Here is an 18,190-nt window from a genome sequence, read left to right on the forward strand (position 1 = left end):
CCAGCACGTCTTTTGGACTGTGGGAGGAAACCGGAGCACACGGAGGAAATCCGAGCAGACACTGGGAAAGCGTGCAAATTCTGCACAGACAGTGCCAGATCAAGCCGGGAATTGAACCCCGGTCCCTGGTGCTGAGAGGCAGCAAGGCTAACCACTTTGCCACCATGCTGTCCATCTTCATGACAAAAGGTCAAAAACAATTGCATAAGAAGATATTAGGATTACTTTAAAGTAAATTTGATCATGACAACCCCGCCCCATCTTCCTCTAACCCCTTATAACTGGTTTAAAATGCTGAGAGACAATTATGTGGGCGTCAGTGACTATGCCATAGCTTCCAAGTGGTCATTCTCCAAGCTAGCGGCAGAACATGGGCTTTCCAGGGGTTATCTGAACGCGTGCCCATCATGACCAAGTTGGAATTCATTCTCACTCGTGCTGTATTTCCGGGAGGGATCAGGAATGGAAACGATGGGGTATTTTCCATGATCCCGCACCAAAAATGTTGAGACTCGTGAGTTAATCTGGCTGGAATCAACTCATTCAAGAACCAGGCCTGGCTGCTTCCCAATCTTTGTGACTCAATAATATATCGCTCAGCAGATCGACTATGTTGCTGGATGTTTCTTACCCTCAGCAATAGCAGTAATAAATCAGGGGCTACACATCTTGGTTGGCACACCAATCTGGGAAACTAACATTGGCCAACAACTCCAAAAGGCAGACAATGAAAGAACTCTGACATTGAAAGCAAGTAAACACAATGCTTGCACAATGGAATGCAGAGTACAACTGTAATTCAAAGAATGTTGGGCCTGTTTATGAAAACCTGAAAGGGTTGCAAATATCAAAGACATGATTTACTTTCATGGGGTGTCTGGAGAAATCCACAAAGAGTTGTGACTTGAAACTGTTAATACAATTGAAATATTCACAATGACTTAAAAGCACTACAGCAATTTTCAAAAGGGAATTAGATATGTTTAAAAGGGAGAAAGTTTCAGGGCTGTGAAGAAAAAGTAAAGGATTGGGAAGACTGGGGAGTTCTTTCAGAGAAGCCAACACAGGCACCATAAACCTGCTCTGTCCAAGGCCACAAGAACGAAGCCCAAGCCATCATGCAAACCAGCCTCCCATCCACTGACTGTTTACACTTCCCCCTGCCTCAGCAAAGCAGCCAGCAGAATCAAGGATGCCACGCACCCTGGACATAAGAACATAAGGGCTAGGAGCAGGAGTAGGAGTAGTCTATCTGGCCCCTCGAGCCTGGTCCACCATTCAATAAAATCATGGCTGATCTTTTTGTGGACTTAGCTCCACTTCACCACAGCCCTCAATTCCCTTATTGTTCAAAAATTTATCTATCCTTGCCTTAAAAACGTTCCAATGAGGTAGTCTCAACTGCTTCACTGGGCAGGGAATTCTGCAGACATTCTCTCTTCCACCTTCTTCTGTCGGGAAAAAGATACAAAAGTCTGAGATCACATACCACTCGACTCGAGAACAGCTTCTTCCCTGCTGCCATCGGACTTTTGAATGATCCTACCTTATATTAAGTTGATCTTTCTATACACCCTAGCTATGACTATAACACTACATTCTGCACCCCTCCTTTTCTTCACTATGAGCAGTATGTTTTGTCTGTAGTGCGTGCAAGAAACAATCATTTTCAGTGTATGCCAATGCGTGTGACAATAAATCAAATCAAAAATCTTATCCAGCGCTCTGATGAAGGGTCATCCAGACTTGAAACGTTGGCCCTATTCTCTCTCCACAGATGCTGTCAGACCTGCTAAGATTTTCCAGCATTTTCTGTTTTTGTTTCAGATTCCAGCATCCGCGGTATTTTGCTTTTATACAACAACATTTTCTCCCATTTTCAAAGATAGGAAACCAGCCTTCACTCTGCAAATAACCTGTGCTGCGTCTGATTGAGTCCTAGATGCTGACACTGGAGATATAAAGCAGGAGCATTATTTCCCCAAAAAGCTTTTATTTGTTTAAAACACAAAAGTTCACCTTTTCCAACAAATGTGGAAGGGAGTACAAAAGTGAGAACCTTAATCAAACAATTCAACTGGTGAGAAACAGCAGAACAAAGTCTGCATTATTTATAAATTATCTGGCTATCTAAACAGATTAGTTTATTGTCTTGAAATTGCTCCAGGGGGCCTTATTTTCAGAGGACCAGTGGGAATCCTTTTCACTGAGCTGCTTAATTCTACGTTGGTTCCATGTATGCGCCAGCAGGAGCTGGCTACCTTCATGCCAACTGCTCTGGGTCACTGATTCACGACGATATTCACACTCAAAATCTGAAGCTTAGGGAGGGAATTCCTCCACTGGGATTTCTGCAGCCAGAGTGTCTATGTTATACTGGTGGCACAGTATTTAGCACTGAGCCAGAGACTGGCCAAGGACCCAAGTTCGATTTCCAGCTTGAGTCACAGTCTGTGTGGATTCTGCACGTTCTCCCCATGTCAATGTGAATATTTCAATTCCTCCCACAGTCCGAAAGACTGGTTAGGCGCATTGGCCATGCTAAATTCTCGCTCAGTGTACCCGAACAGGTGCTGGAGTGTGGCAACTAGGGGATTTTCACAATAACTTCATCGCAGTGTTAATGTAAGCCGACTCGTAACAATAATAAATAAACTTCAATTTTATTACATTTTTTGAAATTACAAATTTTGAGCACGACTTGACACAATACGCATTGTTTTTAAGAATAAAAGCACACAGAAGTGTGATGGTCACCTGGGCATGAGACTCTGGCGAAAAATAAATTAAATTAGGGCCAGATTATTCATGTCCGGGCACGACAGACTGGTTTCTGCTTTGAGGAGCAGCCTGTGAGCGCACTGCATGACAAATGTCTTGTTTGTCTCAAGTGGCAACAATGGACAGAGAAAGAGAATCAGCAGGCGCAGGAGAACAGTACCTGCGTGTTTATTTTTCAGATTGCTTTGAGCCATTGTTTGGAGAGCAAAACCATCTTATAAACATGCACGGAGCACATTTTAAGCTTGCACGTGCGTGCACTGAAAATTAGTAAAACATACAGTCTTGGAAGAGATTTTCCTTTTTAAAAAATAATCACTTCCCTCACCAGTAGTAACTGTTACTTAAAAACTGACAGTGTTTCTTTTTAATTATTTAGTATATGTTGCCAAGGGAATAGGGCACCTCATTTGGCTGATAATATCCTGTGGCTCAAAAGAAATGCGTTTACGATTCATTTCTCCACAAAGCAGCTTAAACACCCACGCAGCAACTTTCAATGTCATCATCTTTCCAAATCCCATTTTTATTGTGCAGAAACAAACCATTTATCTGCAATGTACTTTACAGTGGCAACGATGCTCATTAATCCATCTCGGTCTATATTTTCAGTCAAAGCTCTCCGTGGCTGAGGGATATTACAAATACTTAACCACACACAAATCTTAGTAGTGCGCAGGTTGCAGTGTATAAAAACCTGGCAGCCAAAGATTAATACTTATTATTGTAAATAAGTACCAACTTAAACAGAAAAAAATGAAAAGCTTTCTTACAGCCTGAAGATAGCCACAGTACATTGGACTCCCTCAACACCAAATGACAATTCTAATCTCTACCACAACAACTTATATTTAAAAAGTAGTTGCCATAGTCCCAGATGACTGTCGGCTGCTCTCCTCACTCCCCTCCCTGCCCCAAAAAGGGGGCTGGTGGTGATTTAACCTGAGGATCACCACACCACACCTCAGGTGAGGGGCAAGGTTGAGAAGGCGGGGCCTTCATGAGTGACCTCAGCTGATACGCGAATTGAACCCGTGCTGTTGGGGTGGCTCTGCATTTACAAACCAGCTATCCAGCCAACCAAGCTAAACTGACCCCCAGGTTTATATAGCATCCTGAACACGTGCCAAGGTGTTTCACAGGATAGCGACAATGTGAAATTTAACACCCAGTCACACACAAGATGATATAAAGGCAGAGAGACTGAAGTTTGGGAAGAGAGATAGGTTTCATGGAGCATCTAAAGGAGAGCAGAGAGGTAGCAGAAGGGTAAGAACTTCAGGGGAATATTTAACTCTACAGCTTTACGACTTTCACCAGAAGGACATGGAAGCTTTGAAGAAAATGCAGAGAAGATTCACCAGGATGTTGACTGTGAGGAGAGGTTGAACAAACTAGGATTGTTTTCACTGGAAAGACAGAGGCTGAGGGGAGACCTGTTAGAGGTCCACAAAATTGAGACGCAAAGATAGGGTGGCTACTCAGAGGCTTTTTCCCCAGGGTGGAAGTGTCAAATGCAAGGGGGCACAGGTTCAAGGTGAGAGGGGGCAAGTTTAATGGAGATACGTGGGGGAAGTTTTCATGCAAAGAGTGGTGGGTGCCTGGAGTGCGCTGCCAGAGGTGGCAGTGGAAACAGGCACATTAGCAACATGTAAGAGGCAACTGGATGGGTACATGAATAGGGAAGGAGTAGAGGGACAGGGTCCGAACAAGGGCAGGTGGTTTCTTTTAAGTTTAGTTAGGGCATTATGATCAGCACAGTCTTGGATGGGTGAAGGGCCTGTTCCTGCGGTTCTTCTCTTTGCTTTTGTTCTTTGATTTATTTAATCTCCTAGATTGACCTCTTCGATTGTCTCTCCAAATGAGGTTCACGATTATGTTGAATTATTTGCACATCAGTTCCTTTCTGCATTTTGATTGGCCAGGTTTGTGCTCTGCACTTGCACCTAATAGACGCTGGAAGTTGGCCTGAAGTGAGTCAGCAGGGAGTGACTTTCTTCCTGTCAAGGTAGGATAGATTCAAAGCCAGACCCAACAGATGACCATTTAATGTGCTAAACCGCCCTGATATTCTGTGGTTTGGCTGCGTGAATTTGTATTTCACAATGCTATCTGTAGCAGTCAAGCATAACATTAGATATTTGTATTTAATCGCCTAAATCTCCTTTTTGGGATTGACCTGAGTCACAATGAATCTCCTATCTGTGTCTGATTAATGCACTGATGGGTGGTGAACAATAACAGGAGCCAGGGTAGGGTTGCAAACTGACTGCTGGTTTAACCTGATACACAACCACATTGACCAAACTGGAAATTATAAAGCCTTCTGAAGTTGTGGGCAGCAAATACAATTCTACCCTTTATTCAAATATTTGTTGTGTATTAAATTTGCTGACATTCATTCTTCAGGTATTATCGTACAGGAAGACACAGTCATGCCTACAGCTGTAGCACTACAGCACTCTTCGTCCAGGTACCATGCCCTAATAGGGGACTGCTGACCAGGGACTTTGAGTAGATTAGTCCATGATTATTACTGGCATTATACTGCAGTGGTTTGCCATTGCTTTCTGCAATGTGGAAACTCATGAAATCATACAGCGCAGAAGGGGCCCTTCAATCCATCGTCTGCTGCACCAACACATTAGAAACACCTAAACTCCCACCTAATCCCATCTGCCCACACTTGGCCCATGTTATGAAGCACCAAATGCTCATCCAAATATTTTTTGAAGGGTGTGAGGCAACCCACCTCTGCTATCCTCCCAGGCAGTGCATTCCAGACCGGCACCACCCTGTGTAAAAATGTTTTTATCACATCTCCCCAAAACTCCTACCTCTAACCTTGAACCCAAGTCCTCTCATGACTGGCCCTTCAACTAAGGGGAACAGTTGCTCCTTATTCACTATGTCCATGTCCCCCATAACCTTCTACAAGTTGATCAGGTCGCCCCTCAGTCTTCTCTGCTCCAACAAAAACAACCCAAGCCTCTCCAACCTCTCTCTATAACTTAAATGTTCCACCCCAGGCAGCATCCTGGTGAATCCACTCTGCACTCTCTCCAGCGCAATCACACTCTTCTGAAAATATGGCGACCAGAACTGGGCACAGTACTTTAGTTGTGGCCTTGTCAGCAATGCCCACAATCCATGAAAGAATAAAAAGTGTAAGGGAACGATAAATCCTGTTCTGATCAATAGCTAATGTCCCTGTTTGTGAGCAAAACACAGATAGCAGCCAAACATGTTTAAAAGAAAATTACACATTCATTGAGGCAGGGCGCACCAAGATATCAGCAAATAATTTGTAAAGTTTATTTATTATTGTCACAAGTAGGCTTACATTAACACCTCAATGAACTTACTATGAAAATCCCCTAGTCACCACACTCCGGTGCCTGTTTGGGTACACTGAGGAAAAATTTAGCATGGCCAGCGCACCTAACCAGCACGTCTTTCGGATGGTGGGAAGAAACCGGAGCAGCCAAAGGAAACCCGCGCCGACGTGGGGGGAACATGCTGACTCCGCACAGACAGTGACTCAAGCCAGGAATCAAACCCGAGTTTCTGGTGCTGTGAGGCAGCAGCGCTAGCTACTATGCCACCTTGCTGCCCTAAAATATTGGCAAGAAATTAAGAAAGCACCAGGACTCCTCCACGTGTGCAGTGTAGGGTGATCAGAGTCTTATGATCAGTTCACACTCAGCATGCATGAATCATCTCAGAAGAATAAAAATTATGAAATGAAAAATTATTTTACATTAGAAGTTTTCCATCAATGTATAAAGCTCAATTATCCGAGTTGAGAGCTCCTTAAGCAAAATTGTGATTAGACAATATTGTGGCTAAAAGGGGAAATCTCTCCATTCCCTCAGTTCAATTTGTCCTCCACTCAATAATAGCGGCCAATTGCCAAAACAACTTCAAATTCACTCACTCAATGTTTACTGTTAATGGCAAGATTCTTGGAAAACGCAGAAAACTTCTAAAACCAAAAAATTACCTTGAGTGACGTATCTGCATACACAAACAGCTGTGACGGTATGGACTGGCTATTTAACACGCTTACAGCTATCCAGAGACTAACTGTGGAAGATCCATTTCAGTGTTCTCCCTCCCTGGTACCTGAGAGAGCAGGGCAAGCAGGAGTTTGTGTCTCTTCACCAGTCACGCAGTCTTATTGAGCCACACGGAATCTGAACCGGGAAGTGTAATTTGGAATATTTAACTCAGTGTAAAACTAATGTAAAGAACGCAAAATGAAGAAAGGGAAATAAAGATGGGACTGGGAGAAGTCAAAGAGACAGAAAGAAATGATAGAGTAATAAACAACATTTTCATAAACCTCCAATAATTGAAATTTGAAGGGATGAGATTCCACATGTGCTAAAATACATCTTCAGTGCCAGACAGGCTGTTTAGCAGTACTCAATTCTTAACACACTGCTAACGTTTCATGCACACTTTAATGTACAAGCCTAACTTTTCGGTACATGTAACTGCATAAATTCATGTCTGATCTGTGTTTAAACATTGAATCCCAACATGGTATCAGTGTCGCAAGATTTGTGGAGGAGCAGGTCAAATCAGACAGCAGTTCCTGAACTTGATGTTTTGCTGCAAATGTGGCACCAGTCCTATTAACCCAATAACAATGTAAGGCCATACCAAATAGTAGGAATAATAGTAGGAGGGATTACTATTTAAAGGGCGAAAAGCTGCAGCATGCTACGGCGCAGAGGGACCTCGGGGTCCTTGTGCATGAGTCGCAAAAACCCAGCCTACAGGTGCAGCAGGTGGTCAGGAAGGCGAATAGGATGCTGGCCTTCATAGCGAGGGGGATTGAATATAAAAGTAGGGAGGTCTTGCTGCAACTGTACAGGGCACTGGTGAGGCCACAGCTGGAGTACTGTGTGCAGTTTTGGTCGTCGCACTTGCGCAAGGATATTTTGGCCTTGGAGGGAGTGCAGAGGAGGTTCACTAGGCTGATACCGGAGTTGAGGGGGTTGAACTATGAAGAGAGGCTGAATAGACTGGGCTTGTACTCGCTGGAGTTTAGAAGGATGAGGGGGGATCTTATTGAGATGTATAAGATAATGAAGGGGATGGATAGGGTAGAGGTGGAGAGGTTCTTCCCGCTCAGAAAGGACAGCAGGACTAGAGGGCACAGCCTCAAGATAAGGGGGGGGAGTTTAGAACGGAGGAGGAACTCCTTCACTCAAAGGGTGGTGAATCTCTGAAATTCTCTGCCCGTTGAAGTGGTGGAGGCTGCCTCGCTAATTATATGTAAGACGCTGGTGGATAGGTTTTTGATAGGCGAGGGGATTAAGGGTTATGGGGAGAAAGCGGGAAAGTGGAACTGAGCCACTTCAGATCAGCCATGATCTTGTTGAACGGCAGGGCAGGCTCGAGGGGCTAGATGGCCTACTCCTGCTCCTATTTCTTATGTTCTTATTATGTTCTTATGTTCTTAAATAAAGCCAAATTTAACCTGGTGTTGAGCAACTTTTTACTGTGCCCACCCAAGTCCAACACCAGCATCCTAATAACAATGAGTACTGATCACCTCATGATTATTCCTGCCACAAAATTCAGACTATAGCACATTTGTCCAGTTACAATTTTAGTGTAGGAGCATCCTGCTTAAGTAATTTGACAATGTTTAACTCTTTGTTATGCAACCCATCCATTATACTGTAATCTGTGCCACCAATGAAAAAAGGCAAACAGGCCTGAACTTCTCTAATTGTGAAAGTCTTCTTTTTGGATTAAGCGAATCCGTATTTTTCCTGCAAGTATGCAAATATTTCTACACCACATAAATTCATAAAATCCTTCCACTGTTTAAAGTCAGGTAGTGCATCCCAAATTATTGCACTGCACAAGATTGTGTGCTGACAATTAATTAACAATTATAACAAAAAAAATTTCCATTTATATTATGTTTTCACTGTAAAAAAAAACTCCCAAGTATTCCATGGGTGCTGAAGAAAATGGTTGCTGAGCCAGAGCTGGAGCATTTAAAATGAAATTAAACTGACTTCCAGTGGTTCATTTTATTTATTAGTGTCACAAATAGGCTTACATTAACTAAGAGAGAAAATGCTGGAAAATCTCAGCAGGTCTGGCAGCATCTGTAAGGAGAGAAAAGATCTGAAGTTGAGTCCAGATGATACTGTGTCAAAGTTAAAAGGCGGAGATATTTATACAGGGGGAGGGAATGAAAGATGAGTCATAGCCACAGAAACAAGGGGAAAAGCTGCATGTTGTTTTTGTGGTTATGACTCATCTTTCATTCCCTCCCATTGCAGTACAAATGTCTCCCACTTTCTATGCCCAGGGTCATCTGGACTCAAAATCATCAGCTCTTTTCTCTCTTCACAGATGCTGCCAGACCTGCTGAGATTTTCCAGCATTTTCTCTTTTGGTTTCAGATTCCAGCTTACATTAACATTGCAATGAAGTTACTCTGAAAATCCCCTGGTTGTCACACTCCGGCGCCTGTTCGAGTACACTCAGGAGAATTTAGCATGGCCACTGCACCTAACCAGCATGTCTTTTGGATTGTGGGAGGGAACTGGAGCACCCGGAGGAAACCCACGCAGACACAGAGAACCATGCAGACTCCACACAGCTAGTGACCCAAGCCAGGAATTGAACCTGGGCTCCTGGCACTGTAAAACAGCAATGCTAATCGCTGTGCCACTGGGGGATTAAGTAAAAACTAAATTAAGAACCACAGCTTCCTCAACAAAATAAAGAGAGACAGGTAGACGGGAAAGTGATCCATCTCCCGTGGTTAAAATATTATGAGAATGCCAAGATCACGAACATAACTGTAGGCTAATGCAGTACAACATCAGGGCAGCACAGTGGCACCATGGTTAGCACTGCTGCCTTACAGCTCCAGTGACCCAGGTTCAATTCTCGGCTTGGGGAATCTGCACATTCTCACCTTGTCTGCATGGGTTTCCTCCCAGTCCAAAGACGTGCGGGTTAGGTGCATTGGCCATGCTAAATTGCGTCTTGGTGTCCCAGGATGCGTAGGTTAGAGCAATTAGTGGGGTAAATATGCAGGGTTACAGGGCTAAGGCCTAGGCAGGATTGTCATCGGTGCAAACTCAATGGGCCAAATGGCCTCCTTCTGCACTGTAAGGATTCTATTAACATCTTGGGCCTCGGAAGGGGATGAAAACGCTTCTTTCTAATACTGATAGGGTTAGGAAGTGGGGAGGCAGACGATGCCCGTTGTGGAGTAGCTGGTGAAAACTGTGTTTGCCATCAATTTTCTCCTTGAACATTTGACCCCAATAACCAACAACCAGTACACAGTTAACAAAATATACTAAATCCAATTTTAGACAAACTAATTGGTACAGTCAAACAAACTGCAAGAGAAATGGCAACTAAAACAAGGTGTTCTGCCAAATCCATTAAAAATGAATGCAATCACTTCCTTCGACTTGTAAAGGAAACTTGAACAATGCGGATGAGTAATGCACCAGCTTTAATCTTTGCAGAAACAATATCCACTGCAGTACAATAGCTACTTTTAATCCAAGCATACTTGACTTTTGACCCTGTAAAATTTTCCTTTTATTGTGTTGCAAGGTTCTTTTTTTGGTCATATTGCATATTTTCATATGTGACCTGAACGGTACATCTGACATCTACAGCGTGGCCATGAAGCAGATTTGCACTACAAACATGGGCAAGAAGCCATTAGGCAGATCCAAAATTAACTGCTCATTAAACAGGAAGGAAGAACGGGTTTCAGAGCTTTCAAACCAACTGGCTTATGGAAGTAATAACATTGGTATCTGGACAATTCAGACTGATTGGATTGTGACATATTCCGTTTTGCATCAAACACAAATTTGAAATAGCATTAAAAATGTTACACGTTAATCACATTCCAACATTGAACTTTGTAATGTGTTTCACCAAAAACTACATAAACTGGATGATTTTCATAATTTAATTAGAAATGCATTAAATCTACATATTACAATAATGGAGGAGAGAAAAGTTCTTCATTGTTCAACATCCATTAAGAACTGGACTATTGTTGTAAATCTATCACAGTTTATCATGTTCTAGAAATATACTTTTAGTTTGGAGTTGGGAATTTCTAAACGCAAATCCTTGATTCAGGAGCTGGTAAACAAGTGTTAAATTAAGTGAAAATCAAACATCTCGGGGTAATTACCCATACAAGAGTAGCCTGTGTTTACCAAATGAGAGTTGGAAGTGGAAAAGCCTAATCATTGGATGACCCCCGACCTCTTGATAAAGGGGATATATCTCAAGGGTATCATGGCTTTGAAGTTGGACTGTAAATCAGGGAGATTTCAATTATTCACATAGTTTCCCCAGGTCGAAGAAGCTCTAAAAGCAGCTTGTAAGAGGGCCAACATCTCCATTAAAGATACAAATTATTCATGTCAATCCCATAATCAAAGGGTTGTTTTGAAGGTAAAAACAAGAAAAGAAAACCACAAAAAAGTTACAGCACTGAAAGAGGCCATTCAGCCCATTGTGTCTACATCGGCTGAAAAATCACGAGCCACCCACTCTAATCCCACTTTTCCAGCATCTTCTGCTGCCTTGCAGGTTACCGCATTTCAGATGCAGATCCAGTGTTAAGCCTAGTTGTGACACTAACAAATAAACTGTAAAACTATCACGATGTTAACTCACTTGCTTGCTACTCACTCAGGCATCTTTTTTTCACTTTAGTATTTAATGTACTATCCATCACCCAAAATCCATAGGCCCAGCTGCAGTATTTAAAACTATAAATGTATTCAACAGAGAGATCCTGGTCCATGGTGATATGATAAGTTCTTGATACAATGTTAAGAGCCAAAAAGTTAAAAGTAGTTGTTTGAAGTAGATGGGGAGGCAATGATCTTATAAAAGGAATCATTTCTCTTTGGATCCAACAGTTCAACAGAATAAAACTAAGTTGAACTGATTCCACCCTTCACATCTCAATCCTAGTTATCCTCAAGTATACTGTACTGCATTTTCCAAAGAAGGTTTACTCGATTGGCACCTAGAATGAGTAGGGTGTCCTATGAGGATAGGGTGGATGGGCTTGGTTTGTTTCCACCTGAGTTTAGAAGAGTGAGGGGTGACTTGATTGAAGTCTATAATACCCTGAATAGCCTTGACAAGGTGGATGCAGAAAGGATATTTCCTCTTGTCGGTGAGTCCAGAACTCAGCGCAACTGCTTTAAAATTAGGGGTTGCCCTTCTAAAACAGAGACAAGAAGGATTATTTTTCTTTCAGAGTTATCCAACTTTGGATACAGGCAGTGGACATGGGATCATTGAATACTTCTAAGGCGGAGATAGATTCTTGTTAGGCAAGGGAATCAAAGATATGGGGGCTAGATGGGAATGTGGAATTAGAAACAAAATAGATCAGCCATGCTCTTAATAAATGGCAGAGCAAGTCTGATGGGCAGAATGGCCTACAACTGCTCCTATTTCGTATGTTAAAGCTGCCTGTAACAGAAGCTTAAAACATTCTTTCCATCCCATACTATCTTTGCATTGTCAGCAAATATTTTAATAACGTACTACCCGATCAGCTTAAACCATAGAAGATAGTCAGAAATATCCACCCTTTCAAAATCAATGGTTTAAAGTTTATTAATTAACGTCACAAGTATGTTAACATTAACACTGCAATGAAGTTACTTTGAAAATTGTCTCATCGCCACACTCCGAGGCCTGTACAGGTACACTAAGGGAGAATTTAACGTGGCCAATGCAACTAACTAGCACATCTTTTGGACTGTGGGAGGAAACCAAAGCACCGGGGGAAATGTAGACACGGGGAGAATGTGCAGGCTCCGCATACACAGTGACCCATGCTGGGAATTGAACCTGGGTCCCTGGCGTTGAGAGGAAGCAGTGCTGACCACTGTACCACCATAGTGGCCAGGCTGCCAACTTGAATTTCCCACCAAGTGTGGGAACTCCTTCATATTTTGACTGTGACTATCCCTTGAGGTATTAAATGATAGAGGATTATATTATTCATCTAAGAGAGGATTATGCGTGATTTGTTCCAGAATTGTTCAAAATAAGATGGACTTGTCAAGAAAATATGAGTATGCTTGGTAAAGTTTTCATTTTACAAAGACCCAGATCAAAGTGAAGTGCACTGATATTTTCAAAGTTGGCTTCCACTAGATTCATTACTAGTGGCAGTCAGTGCATCAATCTAAGTACATCTAACAGGATCCAAGCGATATGATCCCATTCTCCTATAACATCTCATATAACACGAAATTCCATAGGTTGCAAAAAGCAATGGGGGATTACAATCAAAACAGTGACAGAGTATGACACGTAATTTGTTTTATGTCTGGCTGCTTTAACATTTCATCATAGAATCCCTACAATGCAGAAGGAGGCCATTCAGCCCATCAGGTCTGCATCGACCACAATTCCATCCAGCCCCCATCCTCACGCATTCACCCTGCTAGTCCCCCTGACACTAAGTGGCAATTTAGCATGGCCAATGAATCTAGCCTGCACATCTTTGGAGTGTGGGAGGAAATTGGAGCACCCGGAGGAAACACACACAGTCATGGGGAGAACATGCAAACTCCACACAGACAGCGACCGAAGCTAGGAATCGAACCCAGGTCCCTGGCGCAGTGAGGCAGCAGTGCTAACCACTGTGCCATCATGCTCCAAGAATCCACCATGAGAATCCATACCTTGTCATCATTCATGTGTGTGTGCTTTGTCTGAAGACAGGTCCTTGGCTAACTGTCCAGTAGTGCCTCAGCTTGAGCTGTTTCCTTGGTGGCTTTTGTCAATGGTGGTTTGCTATTGTCTTCCACTCTCTGGGACAGGGCGAGGAGGAGGCAGGTCCTTATTGTATCTCAGTTGGAATGGAAATTAAACCTCGTGGCATGACTGTGAATCACACGCCAGCCATCCAGTTAAATGAGCTGGCCAATCCTTGTCATTATTGCTGACACCTGACTTTGTTGCAACTGCATCATGGGGGAACTTCTGTTGGTTCCTGTGTCTTGCAGGGGCTGGTGACAACTAACAAAGGCCTGTCAGGACAATGCATCTCATTATCACTAGAAGCGGGCATCTGGTTAAAGAGATACAATGGGCACAGAACAAGGAGCTATCAATTGTTATAAGCTTGCCCACGAGCAAAGCAATTGTCTTAACAGTGTCTTGTGAGCAAGGCTAAGTTTGGCTCTACTTTGAAGATGTACAAGTTATTTGGCTCTGTGACTTTGAAACCTTTTTACCAGTTATAGCTGTAACCTGTATCTTTTTTAACATGGTCTTAAAATTATTGGAAAATGCTAACACTGAGCAGCAATGTACTTATAATAAGTTGAGTTTAGTAGAAAATCCAATGTTTCATAAGTCCTCAATTACAAATAGTTATTCAAATTAGTACTTAGTTTGGACTATCTACTGGAGTTTAAACATGTTGAGTTTGAAACAGAAACCATAAATTAAGCACGACCGTCTGTGCCGTACTTGCCTTTCTTGTTTAACTACACACTCATCTTTGCAGCCTCAAAGATGCTGTCTATCGCTGCGCCATCTGAGATAAAGAATGTAAATTGTTAACCTGCGTTATTTTCCAGTGCATACCTGACTAGTACAAGGGTTCACCCTGTAACCTGCTATGCCAGGCTACTTAATGCAAAAAGTCATGTTTCGATTTCATAAGAAGCTTGGATTTATCTGTGAAAATTAGTTTTTGAGCTGAGTGTGAGGAAAAAGTATGTGCAGCGTGTCCAAATCATTAGCACTGGTGACCTTTTGCCATCAAAAAAAAAACCAGCTTTGCAAAAATCTTAAATGATAAGATCATCAAATGGCCTGGGGGGGGGGTGGTGGTGGTGGTAGTGGAAATTCCCATTGTTCTGCCTGTCAAGTAAGTTGAAGATTTCAAACAAATTCCTTCAGCACTTGGCATCTGTGGAATCACAAAATTCTGATCTTTGTACGGCACAACACAATGTTGTGGTTAGTTGCCAAAGCAAAGTTTCCTTCTTCACACCAAAACCTTTTCCTGGTATTAAGGTGGACTCGGACCACAGAAATTAATGGCCCAGATTTTCCTATCAAAAATAACTGCGAAGCTAATCACTAGAGCTCACCACCCTTTATGCATAAATTATACAGCAATGTCAGGCATGGGGCAAATATTTCCAAAGGTTGCACTATTCCATCGTTAGTTTTGTGAAAAAAGGACATCTCATAACTGAAACGCATTAAGTCACCTGACATTGCTCTGCTTGTGTGGTCAATACAAACCAAAGACTCCATAAAACTTTATGTCACATCCATTAGAGCACTTTTTCAAAAATCTGCTAACTATTAATCACCATCAAACAATTTTTCCTCACTGAAAAGTAACTACCTCTCTCAAGGGTTCTCCGAATCCTTGAGTTTTTCCTTGTCAAAGATTTCTAAAATGCTCAATCTGAAGAGTTGAGGGAGCAGCACGCCAGAGGACAATGTTCCCTGGAGAAGAGCAGATTGTGGGGAGAATTGATGATTGAGGTATTCGAAATGAAGGAGAGTCTGGCAGAGTAGAGAGGAAGAAACTGTTTCCATTGGTGAAAGGATCGAGGACCAGGGGGCACAGATTTAAGATAATTGGCAAAAATGACAAGAACAAAAACGTTATCATGCAATGAGTGATTCATAGAGTTCCCACAGTGCAGAAAGAGGCCATTCAGCCCATCGAGCCTGCACCAACAACAATCCCACCCAAGCACTATCCCCATAACCCCACGTATTAACCCTGCTAATCCCCCTGACACTAAGGGGCAATTCAGCAGGCCAATCAACCTATTCCGCACACCTTTGGACAGTGGGAGGGAACCAGAGCACCTGGAAGAAACCCACAAAGACACCGGAAGAACATGCAAACTCCACACAGTCACCTGAGGTTGGAATTGAACCCAGGTCCCTGGCGCTGTGAGGCAGCAGTGCTAACCACTATGCCGCCGTGCTGCCCAGATTAGAATCTGGAATGCACTGCCTGAGAACATGGTGGAGGCAGGTTCAATAGAGACATTCAAGAGGGAATTGGATTGTCATCTGGAAAGGAAGCATCTGCTGGGTCTGGGGAGAAGGGTACAGAGTGGCTCCTTCAGATAGTAAGCACAGATACAATGGGCCAAAGAGCTTCATTTTGTGCTCTAACTAGTCTACGATTTTATTAGATACAATACCCAATAGCAAGTGAATACAAAGTGATAGTTTGAAACATTGTCTGAACTTTGACAAGAACATTACAGATATTGCCTCTTTTCAGAATAGATACAAGGGTGAAACATTCGAGAGTGGACAAGGCACTGGGACAGGCAACAGAGCTGGGATTAAAAAGGTTCAGAAATAGGAGGGATTTGACGGAAGGAAAATATATAAGAGTCTAACATAGATTGAGAGAGCACAGAGTGATATTGGATAGGATAGGAAATGAAGAGGATAATGTTAAAAGGTTGGTTGTCTTCACAGTAGGAAAATCACCTGCTTTGGATGGGCTGTGTTTGTCTAAGGTTAGGGTGGAACACAAAGGTTTATCTGAAATCTCCACCAGGAAAGTCTAATGAAGCACATGGTCAGAGAGTTCAACAGGCTCAAGAGTTCTGGAGTGGAAAATGTTTACAGAAAAATATTGGAAGGATGAGTCAGTGGAGTTGCTTAAAAATAGAGCAATAGGCTTGTGTTGGCCTAATATACCGTTCCAAGCACTGAAAAGAAATCCTAGTTTACCTGTGGCGAGACACAACAAAAAGGCAGCAGGAAAGCTTTTCAGACACGATTGTGATATCTGAGAACAGTGGGAAAGTATTGGAGTAAGTTATTAAACCATAAAATGGATGTCAGCAAAGATTTATTGCGCAAACCATGGAACACTCAAGAAGCAAACAGCAGCTAGATACCAACTATCCAATAGGGGCATAATAAACGGGAAACATTGTTCAATTTGATAAAATTAATGCTGGCCTGAAGAAATGTGTAGGGGTAAAAAAGGCAAAGTTCGTGGGTAACACTGCTGGTGCAGCAATTATCGTTACCACCCTCCTGGTTGCCCAGTGGGGAATCAAGAGTCAGCCACAGCATGAGAATGGAATCAGGGATAACCTAGACCAGGGCGAAGAGGCAACTACCCTTCTCTGCAAAAAGAGGGAACCAGTTGATTTCACCACAATTCAGCTATGTCCAAAGTATATTTTCCACTATCAGCCCACAAATGATCAGATTTATATAATTCAATTTTATATTTTTCATGATGCAATTAGGGACAGTCAACTTCCATATTTTCACAACCTTAAATAAACCAGTGCAAAATACTTCATAGCAGAGAGTTGTACCATTTTCTATAAGCTCCTACTGGTACTATTCAGACTGGGGGTCCAATTTGTTCAGTTGGGCGGACAGCTCGTTTGTAGTGCAGAGCAATAGCCACAGCGTGGGTTCAATTCCAGTGCTGGCTGAGATTATTCATGAAGGCCCCACCTTCTCAGCCTTGTCCCTTGCCTGAGATGGGATGATCCTCAGGTTAAATCTCCACCACTCAGCTCTCCCTGTCACAAAGGACATCAGCCTATAGTCATCTAGGACTATGGCAACTTTACCTTTCCCTGTTTACTACTTACACAGGGGTGGCACGGCAGTTAGCACTGCTGCCCCACAGTGCTAGGACCCACGTTCAATTCCGGCCTCAGATTCCCTCTAAGTGTTTGCACATTCTCCCTGTGTCTGCGTGGGTTTCCTCCCGTGGTCCAAAGACGTGAGGGTTGGGTTTATTAGCCATGCTAAATTGACCCTTAGTGTCAGAGGGGCTAGCAGGGTAAATGTGTGGGGTTACAGGATAGGGCGGATTTTGGTCAGTACAGACTCATTGGGCTGAATGGCCTCCTTCTGTATTGTAGGGATTCTGAATATTCAGACTTAGGTGGAACAGCAAGTTAATGAGATGAAGGAATATACAGCATTAGTACAGCTCTGAGAATAAAAGCTCCAACCAAGTACAGTTCGAGAGGTGAGGAAAAGACAAACTTGAAACTGATCTTAATGAACTGAAAAGCGGTAGCAATTTTTCCCAATCTCTATTAATAGCTAAAATGCACGAATTGAGCAGGAAAGAATAATTAGGAAGCTATAGCCTCAATTGTTTCCAAACGGTCAAAAAGATGATATTCCATAATTCCAATAAGCTGCCACTTTACATCTCACCATTAGAATTTATGTGCCTTAAAAATAGACAGGAAAAGGATAGAGTTGATCCCTTATTTCCTCCAAGTTGGCTAATTATAGCCAAATACAAAAGAGCTTTTAAGATCCTCAGGTCAAAAGCAAGGGAGAAAGCTCTATTTTTGAACATTGATCC

The 18,190-nt window shown here is 42.6% G+C and overlaps 1 protein-coding gene across 2 annotated transcripts in view; it reads right to left on the reverse strand.

The window, feature by feature from the left end:
* cgnl1 (cingulin-like 1) overlaps window positions 1-18,190 on the reverse strand; it is a 157,281-nt gene that overhangs the window by 131,562 nt on the left and 7,529 nt on the right. The gene's annotated exons all lie outside the window — the stretch shown is intronic.

This window comes from Carcharhinus amblyrhynchos, chromosome 28 (genome assembly GCF_965287045.1).
Source record: "Carcharhinus amblyrhynchos chromosome 28, sCarAmb.v2.hapA, whole genome shotgun sequence".
NCBI classification, from domain to species: Eukaryota; Metazoa; Chordata; class Chondrichthyes; order Carcharhiniformes; family Carcharhinidae; genus Carcharhinus; species Carcharhinus amblyrhynchos.